The sequence below is a fragment of the Carassius gibelio genome, chromosome B21, assembly GCF_023724105.1.
Source record: "Carassius gibelio isolate Cgi1373 ecotype wild population from Czech Republic chromosome B21, carGib1.2-hapl.c, whole genome shotgun sequence".
NCBI classification, from domain to species: Eukaryota; Metazoa; Chordata; class Actinopteri; order Cypriniformes; family Cyprinidae; genus Carassius; species Carassius gibelio.
The window spans coordinates 2,894,874-2,912,352 of record NC_068416.1 but is presented as its reverse complement, the minus strand read 5'-3'; the positions used below and the strand labels follow the sequence as shown (position 1 = coordinate 2,912,352).

The window sequence follows — 17,479 nt, the reverse complement described above, 5'->3', positions numbered from 1 at the left end:
AAATGTGCATCTTGGGTTGATAGCGACCACAAAAGGCATACTCGCAAACACCCTTAGATACAAGATTCAAGATTTTTATGTCACATGTACAGTTATATAGTACAGTGGCCAAGAAAGCTCAACGTGCCGCAACTTCAGAAAGCAAATGCAAATAGAAAAAGAACCAGCAAATTAAGAAAACATCTTCATCAATTTAATGGCACATATGCTGCAAACGCTCATAACACAAAAAATACATGCCCAAGTAGCACAACCCACACTAAAATTACCCCAACAAAATTAAAATGAACCATGTTTTTGTTGTTGTTGTTTTTACCCAACAAAGCAGAAGGTCTAGTGAGAAGGCAGCCACGTTAATCCGGTGACGGTTATATTTTTATTTGTAGATGTTTCGTTAACTGTTAATATGCCCCCATATTTCCACGACTTCATAGCAGTTAGAGCTTATTTATTTGTATTTTGAACCTCTAACTTGAATAACAATCCGGGACAGCTGTGTAAAAGTAGACGCACCTCTACCACATTGACAACCACAACTCACACGCGTTTGAACGTGGGCACGCAATTTTGAATCAGACTTGGCTGCATATGAGTCTTCAAAGCATTTTGAGGACATAACATTGTCAAGTAAGTAAATTTAACACATTTTACAGTATCCACTATTTGTCTGCTAGTAAAAAGAGTTTTATCAGTCATTATCCATGTACTGACCAGGGCAAACAGATAATGTTACCTCACAAGGTTAGCCATTAGTCTCCTTGCTTACTTTGAGCATACCAGCTTATTTCTTGTTTAAACACAAATGGCTTAATTAAACCAATATATCTACTTGCTATTGCCATTGTATCGTGTTTACTACAGTTCGGTTTAGAGTTGTTCCGATTCCGATACTAGTATCGGAAATATCCCCGATACCACAACAAATTCTGGCATCGGCAAGTACATGGACCCATATACCGATCTGATACCATTTTCTTACACAAAACCTAGTTATGACTGCTAGCTTTGCCTAACCGCTGCATGGTTCTTCTTCGCTGCTCAGAATGCATTGCAAACACAGGAAGTTGTGCTGTGTTGCCACAAGCAACCCGTTTAGGGCAGCGAAGAAGAAATGAAAACGCGTTAGCAGCAATGATCTATATAGTCTAGATGGAAATAGGGGTCCACGCGCACCCCCGGCTTTTTTTATGCCACCTGATTTTTTAAAATCCTAAAGTGTCTATTTTCATAATCTGCCAGGTGCCAAGCTGAAATAATGTCCCAAAGGGTTCTTTTTTAACCCTTTGCTGCACCCGACTGGAACCCGAAAAATCTAAAAGTGATATGGAAAGTGGCATAACATTAGAAGTAAACAACATACGGAGACAAATGAACACATTTTCCCATACAATTCTGACCCCAGGAATTTAATGGAATTGTTATTTTTGACATTTGACAACATAGTGACCTTATTTCTGGACAAAAATAGCAAAAAATGGCCAAAGATGTGTAGAGGATCAACAATTTTTTCGTTTTCTCAAGCGCATAAGGTGATTTTTTTTCACAACATATTATTTCTTTATCATTCAAGTGTCTATTTTAAGATTAAATTGGGTACCAAGCTGAAATAATCTCCAAAATGCTTGATTTTTAACCCTTTGCACCAAACCCGAAAAATCTAAATATGATTTAAAGTGGCATAACTTTTGATGTAAACAACTCACAGAGACAAATGGACACATTTTTCAATACAATTCTGACCCCAGAAATTGTTATTTGTCAATTTTTATAACATCTTGACCATCTGTGGTCAAAAAGAACAAAAAAGTTCATTTGACAGCATTTTTATTATACTTAACGGCCTGAAATGGGGTTTATTTGAACTTTTTACTTCACCTATCCTGAACCTGAAGATATTTAAAATAGTTTTACTTTAACAAAACAAAGCAAATTAGCTTAAATAAATAAAATAAAATAAATAAATAAAAAACTACAGAAAAAAATCCAAAATGGTCCAAAAAGTTCACTGAGCATAAACTGCAAGTTTTAGATTTTTGGGGCTTTGCAGTTGGTGGTCATCGGTTCATACCTGCAGATCACCATCTCCCACTGCTCTCTCTTTAGGAAAAATTTCAGTAAGTATTTGAAACTATAATTAAGATATACCTTTGTAGTAATAACTTAAAGTGATTTTTCAACAGTTTTTACTATAATCACAGGCTTTCGGAAATCGAATCTGTATTCTTGACTAGCAGTGTTGGTAGCTTAGTTGGGTGGGGGATATGAGATATGAGACTCTGTGAAGACGTCAGTTCACCATACCACATGAGGGATATTTTGAAATTAGAGGACTTGTCTATGGATACAATTGGCTATCACCAATATTGCTATAAAAGCTTTACAGGGAAAATAAATCGTTTACAAGTGTCAAAGGCTTCTACATCTGGTGAATCATTATTATTGAAAAGGGACTCTCTGCGCCATGTCAAATCACGGTCAGTTCAATCTGAAGGAGCTCCAAGAAGGTGTTCCTTCTTGTTTCCCAATCAGTGCATTTTCTTTGACAAAGCAAAATCCAAGTTCAAGGGCAAGACTGAAGAGCTTACAAAGTTTCAGAGTTGAAAACACAGGAACCAGCCTGGAAAGTTATTGAACCTAGGGCACAGGAATTAAAGAAAGAGGCTCTTTATCGCAAGGTGCAGGGCAAGGACCTTTTTGTAATGGAAGCTAAGTATCATCCATCATACAGAAACAACTTCAACACAGAGTACCAAACCCATGAGCGTGGAAGGGAGAGAGTAGAAAAGGCAGCAGACAACACTGAGAGCCTGCAGGCCCAGAAGATAGCAGCACATAACAAGTCATATTGTCTGGTAAAGGATTACATTCTTAGGAATGTGATTGAATGCAAAGATGTTGTCCAGCTAAGGTCCATGTGCAACTTGTACATGAAGACATTGGAAAATCAAGGTTTTCCTAATCCTGAATACCGCAGTGAGAAATTGGCAAGACGGTTACAGGGAGACAAAGACATCTCTCATGAACTCACATTCTCCAAGGTGCAACAACATGAGTGTATTAAGTTGAACCTCATATACAGCTCAGCATTACTGTAGATGAAGCAGTTGGATGTGCATACAAACTTGGAACAGCTGACCAACTTCAAGAAGCAGCACAGGGCAGGGCTCCAGACAGTAGCCAAATATATACTAGTGTCTGTGAATATTAAACTGCAAAATACTATTTAAATATTATTTCTGCAAATTCTACATCTCTGTGGGTGACGGGCGCAGATGCGCAGGAGCTCGCCGTTTTGTAGTCTCTGTTGTGTGTCACTATATGAGTTCACGAACGCATGAAGCGTCACTTCATGAGAATTTACAGTTTCATTTGAGAAAACTGTCATATCATAAACACAGACACTCAAAGATCTTCATGGCAGCCCATTAAAATAAATGTTGGGTTTAACATGAGTAAATTGACAATATATTAAGCTACTGTTGTAGCCTACAGTAGATTTACTGTAACGCTGTAACGCTCTCTATAACGCTGTTATTTTCATCTCGGAGTTCAATCACCTTTGTTTGGGCTTCCCACGGATGCTGTACTTGGAGATTGATGGTTACAATTTATGTTTAACTCGGTTCCCGAAAATTATAATCCACATGTAAAACTATGTGCAGCACATGTTGCTGAGGACAACTTCCTCAATCTCAATCAGTTTAATGCCGGATTCGCACAAAAATTTTTCTTGAAAGATGGATCAGTTCCCTCTTTGTCTGGAGAAGGTGTTGTTTATGGACCATAACCGGTAAGTGTATTTTATTATTTAAGTTGGTGCGTTTAACAGTTTCTGTAACTTATTACACAAAGGGCAACACTGTTTAGCTTTGTTAACTAGATGTTAGGGCTGTGCAAAAAAACGATCTCGTCAGTAAAAACGCTCCTGTGATTATAAGTACATCTCTAGCACATGCTCCTGCCCACTTGCTTCTCAAAACTACTTTAATACTAGTCCAATCGCGTTTAAAGGAGGGCCGCCTGCTCTAAGCTGCTGTCGAATCACAACACAGGAACCGCTGGCCCAATAAGAACTCGTTACGTATTTCTGAAGGAGGGACTTCATAGAACAAGGAAGTCATCAGCACGTTTTTATGACACATGACGCTGCCTTTGACACACTTAACCACCAGATCCTCCTGTCAACACTACTGACAAAGGGCACCACTGCTATGCTGAAGACAATCAACTTTACATCATATTCCATCCTGATGAGCCGACGGTAGCTGCTCGCATCTCAGCTTGTCTAACAGACATTTCTACATTTTTACAGTTTAAAAACTGCTTTCAATTGGAAAATATTTTAAAATATTTTAAAATGTCATTCATTTATTTCTGTGGTCAAAGTTGTATTTTTAGCATCATTACTCCAGTCTTCAGTGTCACATGATCTTTCAGAAATCATTCTGATATGCTGATTTGCTGCTCAAGAAACATTTTATTATTATTATTACTACTATTTTCATTATCATAAATATATAAGTTAATGCTTTTATTTGCACGGATTCTTTAAACTGATCAAGTGTGACAAAGATATTTATAACAATTTTCTATTTCACATAAAGTTTGTTCTTCTGAACTTTCTATCAAAGAAACCTGAAAAAAATCTACTCATCTCTTTTCAACATAATAATAATAATAATAATAATAATAATAATAAATGTTAAATATATTAGAATGATGAAAAAGTTGTTTGAATCACTGATTCAATGACTCACTCATTCAAATCTACTTCACTTGTTTCATTACTGGATGAATCAGCGTTTTTGAACGATTATCTTGAACATTCATTCATTGACAAATACATTAAGACACTTGTCGCCACCTAGTGGCTAAATAATGCGATCGACACAAAAGTTATTTGAAGCGAAGTACTTTTAAAAGGGGATTTGCTCTATTTTGATCGCTACAATATAGACATCAATATTTATATCTGAACGATAAACTTTATCCCAGTATTTCTATTATAATATGAATGACTGTAAGACAGAAATAATACTGTGTAGTTGAAAAGACAGTTTGTGAAGATGTTTCTTAACCAAACATGGTAAGAGCTCTCTCTGTGTCAGAGGCAGTGCGAACACAGATTTAAATGATCCGTTAAAACTTTGTCAAAGGTTTAAAACAGTTTCATAATCATTGTCATTTAGAAATGAGATTGAGAGGGTGTCTGAATCGAGATTGTGATCTTTCAAAGGGGGGGTGAAATGCTCGTTTTCACTCAATATCCTGTTAATCTTCAGTACCTATAGAGTAGTACTGCATCCTTCATAACTCCAAAAAGTCTTTAGTTTTATTACATTCATAAGAGAAAGATAGTCTGTACCGATTTTTCCCGGAAAAACACGACCGGCTGGAGGCGTGACGTGTGGGCAGAGCTAAAGAATCACGAGCGCGAGTAAGCTTTTGCGTTGAGAGCGTTTGGAAGCGGTGACATTACCGTGAGGAAAAAACACATCCAAAACAAACCATGGCTAACAGTCAGATTCAACGTATATTTATGATCCAGAATCAGATCCAGAGGCTGAAATTTAACAAGAGCAGCAGCAAGCAACGACGTCTCTATGTGGTATGTACTGAAACTGTATATATTTGCTTAGCTGTTGTGCTCTGCTATACGGGAGCGCACGCTCTTCCGGCAGAAGTGCCCTTAGGACCCATATAAGGAAATTCCGCTCCATCTAACGTCACACAGAGCCATACTCGAAAAAAACTTTCCGGAGTATTTTTGGAACTTTTTTTTTTTTTATGACTGCCGTATTCGCAAGCAGGGCCATCGCAAGAGGGGTGCAACGCCCTGCGCTAAATTGACGTGCAAGGCCCTCTACAATTTTGGGTGTGTGTGTGGTCGGGTGGTTGCTATAGTAACAAACACAACTTCAACATGCATCTGATCTATATAGACATATAAGTACTAAAAAAAAATGGTAGTGGATGAATTCACGTGTTGTAAATCCAACAGATCTGATTCTCCGAACTGCGTCTGCGGCATAAACTAAGATGGTGGTGCCCATCTCGCATACAACTCAACTAACGCAATCCTTATAAAGGTGTTTAAACAACAAAACACTTCTACTTGCATATATTTGACAATCAGAATATCAGCTATTTCATGCCATATCTTACAAATTTGTGAATGCTTTGAATAAAAAAAAGAAAAATGACTAAAGCAGATCATCATTCATTCAGCTCTGCTGTTGCTGTGGTATGTCACGTGACAAGCAATGACACGTCACCATGGAAATATGAGGAAGAATTATTCAGCACGACACAGAAATGCTATAGACGTAGGAACCATAGACGTAGGAACTAGGCTATTTTATTCTATGTCTATTTTGATGTTTCTACAAGTTCAGCAGACAGTGAGGTTTGGGTTTGTTCCGATCAGGGCTGAGTTTCCCAAAAGCTTCGTAAGCCTAAGAAGTTCATAAAAACTATCGAAAAAAAAAAACTGACTAAACTGCTGTGAAGAGAGAACTGAAGATGAACACTGAGCCGAGCCAGATAATGAACGAAAAGATTGACTCTTTCACGAGTCAAGAACCGGTTGCATTGGTTTTCAGAACACCAGTAATTATTTTGGACAGTTTGATTTAATAAAGCGGATGAAGAAAACAGTTCACTGGTTCTTTTGAACTCAACGTAATGGCGAATCAATCAATCACCAAAAGAACCAGTTCGTTTCAGATGCTCTGTGTGTCATTCTGCTTTAGCTTCATCACACAACATATACATAGTATCATCGGCTCATCGCTTCTCGAATCGGACGCATCTGACAGAAACAGTTCTTGACTCGAGAATGAGTCAGTCTTTCGTTCGTTATCTGGCTTGGCTACCAAATCATTAAAAAATGATTCAGATCGATTTGGTGAACTGGTTCAAAAAGATCCGGTTACATCGAATGATTCGTTCGCGAACCGGATATCACAAACTGCTTTGTTTTGAACTCTCTCACAACAGACACGGAAGAGAAGACAATGCTGAATAAAGTCGTAGTTTTTGCCATTTTTGGACCAAAATGTATTTTCGATGCTTCAAAAAATTCTAACTGACCCTCTGATGTCACATGGATTACTTTTATGATGTTTTTCTTACCTTTCTGGACATGGACAGTATACCATACACACAATGGAGGGACTGCGAGCTCTCAGACTAAATAAAAAATATCTAAGACTGTGTTCCAAAGACAAACAGAGGTCTCACGGGTTTGGAATGACATGAGGGTCATTTATTAATGACATAATTTTGATTTTTGGGTAAACGATCCCTTTAACTTGATTCAGGTGCAATGTGATTATAATATAATGATTTGATTGTGCTTTATTGTACACTTTACGACTCGTTTTCTTTTTATAAATTAAAATTAAAAAGGGCAGACAAAAACAGAAATACACATCTAAATAAATAAATTAAAAAACAAATTAAAGAACTAATGTAGGAAATGCTTCAAAGGCTGGGGTGGGGAGGAGAGGAATATGTCAAAGACTTGCTGAAGTGCACGAAAACCAATAACGTCTTTCTCTCTCTATACTGTACATAAAGTACATTATATATGATTATGTAAAGTATAATAGTCGCTCTACGTTTGTCAAGAGCTGAAATGTCATCTTAGAATGGCTTAGTCAGGGACTGCATAATTTTATCACTGTCTTTTCTACACCGAGTTATCCAGAATAAATAACAAATCATAGAATAAATATCCAGAATAAATAATAAATTATACTTTAATCAATCAATTTCTTTTAGGTCCAGATGATAATCCTGTGCAGTGGATGAAACGATGGCTGATCAGCAAGGAAGGCAGAATAATATGCGAGGGTGTGCAGCCAGATTTTATTTCTGGACTTGATGCATTGTTTTGTTTGTATTACATCTTTAATTTGCGGTACCAGGAGGAAACAGTATGCACACTGGAATTCCTTCAAAGGTAACAAGTTTGCATTTACTTAAGGTTTTTTTTTTTTTATATTAGCACTGTATGTGATTACAGGAATAGTTCCCCCTAAAATAATGTTCTCATTTAAAGTGTTACTCCACCCAAAAAACTTTTTGTCATTAATCACTTACCCCCATGTTGTTCCAAAACCGTAAAACTTTGTTCATCCTCAGAACATAATTTAAGGTATTTTACATGAAAACCGGGAAGCTTTTGTCTGTCTCATTGACTGCCAAGTAAATAACAGTGTCAAGGTCCAGAAAAGATTGAACCACTGATGGCAGATGGAGTATTTAGACTATGTCTTTCATACTTTTCTGGACCTTGACAGCGTAATTTACCAGATAGTCAATGGGACCATCTCAAGGCTACCAGTTTTCACCTAAAACTTCTTAAATTGTGTTCTTTAAAAACAAGGGAGTAAGTGATTAATGACAAATTTAAATTTTGGGGTGAAGTAATCCTTTAACCTCTTAAGCTGTGCTGCATATTTTGAATTTATTTTATTTTTTTTACTAATTTTGGCATAACTGAATTAAAGATTTAGTGACTTGCTTGTATTTGGGGAACACAAACAAACGCTATTCTGATATTGTTTTTTTTTTCTCCATACAGTGAATATATATTTACACACAGGTGCATCTCAATAAATTAGAATGTTGTGGAAAAGTTAATTATTTCAGTAACTCAACTCAAATTGTAAAACTCCTGTATTAAATAAATTCAGTGCACAGACTGAAGTAGTTTAAGTCTTTGGTTATTTTAACTGTGATGATTTTGGCTCACATTTAATAAAACCCACCACTTCAAAATCTCAACAAATTAGAATACTCCATAAGACCAATAAAAAAACATTTTAGTAAATTGTTGGCCTTCTGGAAAATGTTTACATTTACTGTACATGTACTCAATACTTGGTAGGGATTCCTTTTGCTTCTCCTTTATACATTTCATTTGGTCTCTTGTTGCTCATCTTCCTCTTGACAATACCTCATAGATTCTCTATGGGGTTCAGGTCTAGTGAGTTTGCTGGCCAGTCAAGCACACAAACACCATGGTCATTTAACCAACTGTTGGTGCTTTTGGAAGTGTGGGCAGGTGCCAAATCCTTCACATTGATAATACAAATGATGCATTATGACTTGCATTTACTGACCTAACAAACTATTTTGGAGTCAAGCAAAATGTCACCGGGCCCACTCATCGTTTTAAATCATACATTAGATTAAATTATATTGCATGGAATCGATCTTACTGCTATAGATATTGTACATAAAAGTGATGATGTTACAGAACATTTCCTTGTATCATGCTGCGTATCACTGATATTAACTATATGTCTCAGCGTTACCGTCTGGGCAGAACAATTGTTCCAGTCCCCAAAGACAGATTCGCAAATAACCTGCCTGATCTATCTCAACTGCTATTTTTACCCCAAAATACACATGAATTAGACTAAATGACTGACAACATTGGCACTATTTTCTCTAATACATTAGAAGCTGTTGCCCCCATCAAATTAAAAAAGGTTAGAAAAAAACGTACTGTGCCATGGTATAACAGTAATACTCACTCTCCCAAGAAAGAAACTCGTGGTCTTGATGGAGAAATGGAGAAAAACTAACTTGGAAGTTTTTAGAATTGCATGGAAAAACAGTATGTCCAGCTATAGACAGGCTCTAAAAACTGCTAGGGCAGAGCATATACACAAACTCATAGAAAATAACCAAAACAATCCAAGGTTTTTATTTAGCACAGTGGCTAAATTAACAAATTACCAGACGCCACCCGTTTCAAATACTCCACCAACGTTTAATAGTAATGACTTTATGAATTTCTTCACTGATAAAATAGATAACATTCGAAATACAATAGCAAATGTAGATTCTACAGCGTCTAACCCTTCAGTTTCATCCATCGCACCCAAAGATAAACTGCAGTGCTTTACAAATAAAGGACAGGAAGAGCTTAATAAACATATCAACGTATCTAAACCAACAACATGTTTATTAGATCCTGTACCCACTAAATTACTGAAAGAGTTGTTACCTGTAGCCGAAGAACCACTTCTCAATATCATTTACTCGTCGTTATCTTTAGGTCACGTCCCAAAACCATTCAAGCTGGCAGTTGTTAAGCCTCTTATTAAGAAACCAAAACTAGATCCTAGTGAACTGGCAAATTATAGGCCTATTTCGAATCGTAAAGTTATGTCTAAAATTTTTGAAAAAGTTGTGTCTGCTCAATTGAGCACTTTCCTGCACAAAAATTATCTGTATGAAGAATTTGTTAAAATTACAAATGACCTACTTCTTGCGTCAGATCAAGGCTGCATCTCATTTCTAGTTTTACTTTATCTTAAGCCCTTTTCGGACGGGACTAGTTTTACATGGGGTCGTTAAAGAAATCTGCGTTTCACAGACGTACTTGGTGATTTTAATCCCGTCCGAATCTGCCACGTCTGTGTTTTTCTCACACAACCTCTGTGATAATTCCAGAGCAAATTACCTACTGTTTTTCAGCAAACTCAGTGATCCTCTGAGAAAACTAATCCATTCCGAATGCGAATGTTTGTGATTGGCGTTGATATTTTATTTCACAACGCATTTCCTCGTGTGTTTTGGCCAACGTGAATTACTGTAGATGCTTTTACCGCACGGATGTTTGATATATTTGTTTAGCGGCAAATAAATAATAAAAAAAATAATAATAATAAAATCAAGAGCAAGATCACGTAAACTGTTAATACCGTCTATTGTAATATCAGCATCAGGTAAGATTACTCACGTTCATTTATGCACTCAGTTATATAATGTTTTAATTACATATGTACCTTTATGAAAATTAAACATACGGTAGGTTTAGCCTACTACACACAAAAAAAGGAAAACGAGTTAAACTAAAGGAACCACACATTTACATGGTTTTGCTATACTAGCCATTAAGTATTTATTGTGTAATAATACAAATGGCAATCATTCTGAATTAATTAAATGCACGCATACAGAGCACGTGATCTCCACCTTTTACACCTCTGTAAAAAACACGGAGATGTTAGTCCCGTCCGAATTGGTACACGAAAATCGCAGATGTCAGGTGGTAAGAATTGAAACTCAAACGTAGTTTAGAAAACTCGTCCCGTCCGAATAGGGCTTTAGTGCTGCGTTCGACACCATAGATCATGACATACTCATAGATCGATTACAAAACTCTACAGGTATTCAAGGGCAGGCTCTAAGATGGTTTAGATCCTACCTGTCCGATCGCTACCATTTTGTTTACTTTATGGGGAGTCATCTCATTTATCAGTAAAATATGGAGTGCCACAAGGATCCGTCCTAGGTCCCATTCTATTTTCAATATACATGTTGCCCCTTGGTAGGACTGGCCGATTAATCTGAAAATAATCAAAACCGAAATTCATAACCTCTAACCAACGTAATTTTCCCATGACGGTTATTTAGTTTTAATCCTGTTAACACTTCCCCGTTAAAAGCATACTAGCGCGTGTGTATCCACATGACTCTGCTCTCCAGTCAGTGGCATAAAAGCAATATCTCCAGCCCCTTCATCTCCTATCCAGGCAAAGGGTCTTTCAGGCAGTTAATGAATAGGTCCTTCAAGGCCTCATCATTATACCCTATCCCCACTGCCATTGTCCAGAACATTTGCGCCAAGCACCATACCTCACTCCCCTTTTGACGGAGAGTGGTTAGGTTCGAAAGTCTCCCCATCCGATCCTCTATTGTGGCTGGGGAACGTATACGAAATCCCATACTGCTGGATCTTAGCATGATGGAGTCCTTCTGTCACGTACGGGGACATAGGAAATGGAACATCCAAGTCCAGTGTGAGTTTAATAGGGTAATCCAAAATCAGAAACCAAACAAGCAGGGGTCATAACCAATATCAGTCCAAAATAGAAACAAATAAACAAACAGGAACAGGAACTCGAAGACTAGGAACACTGGGAAACCAGGTGATGGAAAATAAGGACTCCATGCAGACAAACAGAAAAGGACTGGTTAATATAGGGAGGATAATGACTAACAAGTGAAGACACCCGAGTGCAATTAACAGGAGTGCAATTACTGTGATGAAGGGACAAGGCTAGTGGGAATTGTAGTGCCTATGGTGAGGTGCCTATGGGGAAGTGAGACCACTAGTGGACACCCAGGGAAACAGAGACCAGACAGCGTGACACAGAATCGATAAATTTCAAACGATACCCAACCCTAGTAAGAAATGTTACGAACATAGATAAAATAACTGCTGATAGTCAATCATATTTACAGTACAAAACTTGTCAGTGAACTATGAGGGCAAAAAAAACGAAAACAAAACAATTGTTCAATAATTGTAATCGAGGCAAAATGTTCAATTAATCGAGGTTTTGATTTTAGGCCATAATAGTCCAGTCCTACCCCTTGGTAATATAATTAGAAAATACGGAATTAGCTTCCACTGTTACGCTGATGATACTCAGCTATACATCTCAACGAGACCAGGTGAAACTTCTAAATTATCTAAGCTAACAGAGTGTTTTAAAAATGTAAAAGATTGGATGACAAATAATTTTCTCCAATTAAATTCAGATAAGACAGAGATATTAATTATTGGACCAAAAAACACTACACAGAATCATGTAGATTACAATCTGCAACTAGACGGATGTACGGTTACTTCCTCCACAGTCAAAAATCTGGGTCTGATATTAGACAGCAACTTGTCTTTTGAAAATCATATTTCCCATCTTACAAAAACTGCATTCTTCCATCTTAGAAACATTGCCAAGCTACGAAACATGCTATCTTTTTCTGATGCAGAAAAGCTAGTTCATGTATTCGTGACCTCTAGACTGGACTATTGTAATGCACTTCTAGGTGGTTGTCCTGCTTCTTCAATAAACAAGCTACAGGTAGTCCAAAATGCAGCAGCTAGAGTCCTTACCAGGTCAAGAAAATATTATCATATTACCCCAATTTTACAGTCTCTGCACTGGCTACCTATTAAGTTCCATATCAGCTACAAATTATCATCACTTACCTATAAGGCCCTAAATGTTTTAGCTCCTGCGAATCTAACTAGCCTTCTACCACGTTACAATCCATCATGCTCCCTAAGGTCACAAAACGCTGGACTTTTGGTAGTTCCTAGGATAGCAAAGTCCACTGAAGGATGTAGAGCTTTTTCACATTTGGCTCCCAAACTCTGGAATAGCCTTCCTGATAATGTTCGTGGTTCAGACACACTCTCTCTGTTTAAATCTAGATTAACACCTGAGAAGAGATGATGCTGACCCTCAGAGGACCCCAGATGATGCCAACTCTGAATCAACAAACAGAACTAACAAATATTGCTACAAGTGTGACTGCATCATATAATAATTATTAATTATATTAATAATGTTCATCGTCTGGCTGACTACGTCTTGTAATTTTTTTATTTATTTTTAATCCAGTCATATGTACACAAACTGACAGTCACCACTTATAAGCTATTACTGAATATAGTAGAAACATAATTTTCTGTAAAGTTGCTTTGTAATGATTTGTATTGTAAAAAGCGCTATACAAATAAACTTGAATTGAATTGAAAATGAAATCAGCATCTTCAAAAAGCTGGTCGGTAGAAAATTCCTTGGTAAACGGATGCAGTGACTTTGGTTTTCAAAAAACACAATGGACCAACACCAGCAGATGACATTGCTCCCCAAATCATCACAGACTGTGGAAACTTCACACTGGACTTCAATCAACTTGGTTTATGAGCTTCTACACCCTTCCTCCAGACTCTAGGACATTGGTTTCCAAATGAAAAACAAAACTTGCTCTCATCTGAAAAGAGGACTTTGGACCACTGGGCAACACTCCAGTTCATCTTCTCATTCTCCCTGGTAAGATGCCTTTGACGTTGTCTGTGGTTCAGGAGTGGCTTAACAAGAGGAATACGACAACTGTAGCCAGATTCCTTGACATGTGTGTGGTGGCGCTTGATGCCTTGACCCCAGCATCAGTCCATTCCGTGAAGTTCTCTAAAATTCTTGAATCGATTTTGCTTGACAATCCTCATAAGGCTGCGGTTCTCTCGGTTGGTTGTGCATCTTTTTCTTCCACACTTTTTCCTTCCACTCAACTTTCTGTTAACATGCTTGGATACAGCACTCTGTCAATAGCCAGCTTCTTTGGCAATTAATTTTTGTGGCTCCTTGTGAAGGGTGCTAATGATTGTCTTCTGGACAACTGCCAGATCAGCAGTCTTCCCAATGATTTTGTAGTCTAGTGAACCAAACTGAGACCATTTTGAAGGCTCAGGAAACCTTTGCAGGTGTTTTGAGTTGATTGGCTGATTGGCATGTTGTCATATTCGAATTTGTTGAGATGCTGAATTGGTGGGTTCTTGTTAAATATGAGCCAAAATCATCACAATTAAAAGAACCAAAGGACAAATTACTTCAGTCTGTGTGCACTGAAATTACTTAATTCACGTGTTTCACAATTTAAGTAGAATTTTATTGAGATGCACCTGTGTGTGTATATATAACTTCAAGCTACAAAGGGCATAAAAGCATCATAAATATAATTCATTCAAGTACAGTGCTTTAATTTGGTTTAGTTTTAGGTGAGAACAGACCAAAATTTAACACTTTTCACTGTTCATCATGCCACTGCAGTCCGTAGGGATCATGACTCCAGTTGCGAGTACGCTTTATAGTAATTGACATACATGAACATGAAAAAGATCTTCACATTTTAGACTCTTATCATCCAAAAATGGGATTGCTTCAGAAGTCATAGATTAAATCATTTGTGACTACCTTTAAAATTTTATTGTCTTTTTGGAGCTCAAAATTTCATTTTCGATGCACCTGCATGACAACCAGACCTTATATTTTAATATATTACATTATCTTGGTAAAAAAAAAAAAAAAAAAAAACACATGAAAGTACTTATTTTCTGTTACAGAACACAAAATCAGTCATTTTTCTTTCCAGAAAAATTACAAAGGATTTCATGTATTTATTTTTTGTAAATCATACCGTTTAAAGCATTTGTTCACTGAAAATCTTTTACTCTTAATTTTCAGATGCTTTGTTGGGATAAATCCAGAAAAGGGGACCAAGGCTGCAAGGGGAAAAGTGACATCTAAAAAAACTGGGAAAACTGTGCAGAAGACGACCATGACTGTCAATTCCAAAGTGCCAAATCTTTTAAAAAGACTTGGTGTTCCTGTAGCTCAGTCGGTAGAGCATTGTGCTATCAAGTGCAAGGTTGGGGGTTTGATTCCTCAGGAACACATGATAGGTAAAAATTGATAGCCTGAATGCACTGTAAGTCGCTTTGGATAAAAGCGTCTGCTAAATGCATAAAATATTTTATTTAATTTTTTGAATTTAATTTAATTTTACTTATGGACTTTGAATGGCACTTTATTTAAGATGTAGCTGGAACTCCCCACTCATACAATTGTTTTTCAGAAATATGTAGTGGGCTGATGTTTGTTTTTTCTTCTGTATTATTGACTACTAGAGGCCATTATGGGCTGATTTGAGTTTAGATTTGGTATTTTATGTACTGGAGAGTGATATCTTATATTGTTTTGTTTAATTTTGTTAAATTGTTTCTTAGCTATTTTTATATTTAGAAATGTTGATTGGTACTTTTATTTGTTATTTTCTCTGTTTGCTTTTTTTTCCCTCTTTCTAATATTGATTTGAACACTAGATGCAATTTATATATATATATATATATATATATATATATATATATATATATATATATATATATATATATATATATATATATGATTTTGTTTGTTAAGGCTGATTTGAGATTTAAATTTATGTAATACTTTTAAGTAATTTGTTTTAGTGAAACTGCATTTTTTTAGGCTGGTGTTTGCTTAATCTTGATTAGAGGCTAGATTTGTATTTTATGTACAGGAAAGTAATTTTTATATTGTGTATTGGTTATTGTATTTTTTCCTAAGCCGTTTTTGCATTTAGATTTTTTTATTTGTGCTTTTTGTTGCACTATAGTATATACATATTTTATACAGTTTTGTTGCATAGTGTATTCACAAACACTGTGCAGAATTTATGGTGTTGTATTAAAAGAAAAAAAAATAACTAGCATTTTTCTTTTTTTTTTTTGTTGTTTTTTTATAATCCACATAGACAAACAAAATGTAGTGCATAATAGTATTTTAATCTAAAATACTGTGGTTGTGTTTAGCATGTAATTTAACAGCTATATGCTGTTTTTAACAAAACAGTGTCATTCTGTTAATTTCTAAAACTGTGATTGCTTTACGTGCATTGTTAGGAAACACACGTGAAACAATAATGAACGATCGTAAAATTACAATCTTAAACGCTCTAGGGGCCGTTCACATATCGCGTCTTTTGCGCGCTCATTTTTGTTATTTCAAATGGAGGCAACGCGGTCGCGACGCGCACATTTTTTCCAGACGCGTCCGCACCGCATCAATTTAAAAACATCTCAACTTTTCAGAATGCCGCAAGTGCACCGCAGGTCATGTGACAAGAACTAACCAATCAACTTCATCCTTTCCTGTAACAAAGTTGAAAGCTCAGCTAAGATGAAGGAACAGGTGACCATAGCTGTATATGGATTGCCATGTTGAAATAAATTTAGAAGCAGAGCTACTGCAAGCAATTTTTAGAGCTGCAAATCCATTTATCCTTTGCTGAAATTTCCACGTCTTCATTGAGAGAGCACGTCATGGTTGCTTAGCAAAAACAGATGCATCAGGGGCGCCTAGCGTTTTCCACACGTTTTTAGGCACGATACGTGAACGGCATCTTAAATGCGAAGATCAATCATTATCCGGAATCCTGGCCCAGAGCTCATGAGCGGAGAGCGCATTTCTGAATATACACTCATTCCGTGGGGTCGCTCACTCAACCCAGAATGGCCTGCTGGTTCGAAAATATGTGGAATAAGGGCTGCCTCCGACTATTTTTTTTTTCTAGTCGACTAGTAGTTGTTCATTTAAGCCATTCGTGGACAAATCGCCCCTTTACATTTATTTAAATACGTAAATAGGCTATAGTCTACAGGATAATAAGCGTCATGACTGCACACATATAGCTTGCAATAAAGAACCGGTTAAAGTAATGATTATGAATGTGTCTAAATTAGCAAGGAGACATTTAAATGTTTAGTAATAAACTGGTGTTTTCTGTGTCGCTGCAAAGATGAAGTTGAGGATGCGGACTCGCCATGAACTCCAGAGAGAAATGCACAATTGATATGGATTACATAATCAGAGAGTAGCCTATTTATTTTGGTTTGAATATTTTTGTTTAAAAGTAGACATTTCAAGCTTTCTGTAATATATAACCTATATTTCTCAAATCTGTGAGGCACAAACAGAGTTTCAGTGCCCTCCAGTTCACATGCAATGCAAGTGATCGTGCCGACGCCTTATTACATTATCTGCTATATGTTTGCTTCTTATTTATTAAATACGGGCAATTG

The 17,479-nt window shown here is 36.7% G+C and overlaps 1 protein-coding gene across 3 annotated transcripts in view; it reads right to left on the bottom strand.

The window, feature by feature from the left end:
* Positions 1 to 17,479, bottom strand: part of LOC127985986 (uncharacterized) — a 64,736-nt gene that overhangs the window by 18,206 nt on the left and 29,051 nt on the right. The window lies entirely within an intron of this gene.